This window comes from Melopsittacus undulatus, chromosome 5 (genome assembly GCF_012275295.1).
Source record: "Melopsittacus undulatus isolate bMelUnd1 chromosome 5, bMelUnd1.mat.Z, whole genome shotgun sequence".
NCBI classification, from domain to species: Eukaryota; Metazoa; Chordata; class Aves; order Psittaciformes; family Psittaculidae; genus Melopsittacus; species Melopsittacus undulatus.
In genome coordinates this window covers 71,596,549-71,596,777 of record NC_047531.1, presented here as the reverse complement: position 1 = coordinate 71,596,777, position 229 = coordinate 71,596,549, and positions in this window count along the sequence as shown.

The window sequence follows — 229 nt, the reverse complement described above, 5'->3', positions numbered from 1 at the left end:
CTAGGCCACGCTTACAAGCTTTTCTGAGGTGCTTTTAGTCTGGAAGCCTTTTCATGCAAATAGGTCGTTTACTTAAAAACCCAGGCAGGGTAGAGGGACTACAGCGGTCTGACTTTTTCCTTTCATCTTCCCATTACTTGTCCAACACCTTGTAAAGGCATACTGAAAAGGCAGGTTATTGTGAACTAAGAACTGGTGCGACAACTGTAGCTCGCCCTTCATTAACGCT